Source organism: Aptenodytes forsteri, unplaced genomic scaffold (genome assembly GCF_000699145.1).
Source record: "Aptenodytes forsteri isolate BGI_AS27 unplaced genomic scaffold, ASM69914v1 Scaffold7, whole genome shotgun sequence".
Taxonomy (NCBI): domain Eukaryota; kingdom Metazoa; phylum Chordata; class Aves; order Sphenisciformes; family Spheniscidae; genus Aptenodytes; species Aptenodytes forsteri.
The window spans coordinates 1,370,344-1,370,550 of record NW_008795919.1 but is presented as its reverse complement, the minus strand read 5'-3'; the positions used below and the strand labels follow the sequence as shown (position 1 = coordinate 1,370,550).

The window sequence follows — 207 nt, the reverse complement described above, 5'->3', positions numbered from 1 at the left end:
CCGGAGCACACACCAGGTAGGGACCCGCTGCCGCGGGGGCTGCCCGGCCCCCAGCCCTGCCACCATGGGGGCTGCCCCAGCCCCGCTAACGCCGTCTCTCGCTCCATTTGCAGCCCCGGCCCCAAGAACCGTCCCTCATCCCCTGCCACCCCCAAAGCCCGTCCGGCGTCCCCCAGCCCGGCCCTCAGCTCTCCCCACAAGCCTCCC

At 74.4% G+C, this 207-nt stretch overlaps 1 protein-coding gene across 1 annotated transcript in view; it reads left to right on the top strand.

Annotated features, from left to right (window-relative positions):
• The window catches only part of MAP7D1 (MAP7 domain containing 1), a gene marked incomplete at its 3' end in the record, with an annotated part of 16,763 nt that overhangs the window by 14,881 nt on the left and 1,675 nt on the right, over positions 1-207 (top strand). The gene's annotated exons all lie outside the window — the stretch shown is intronic.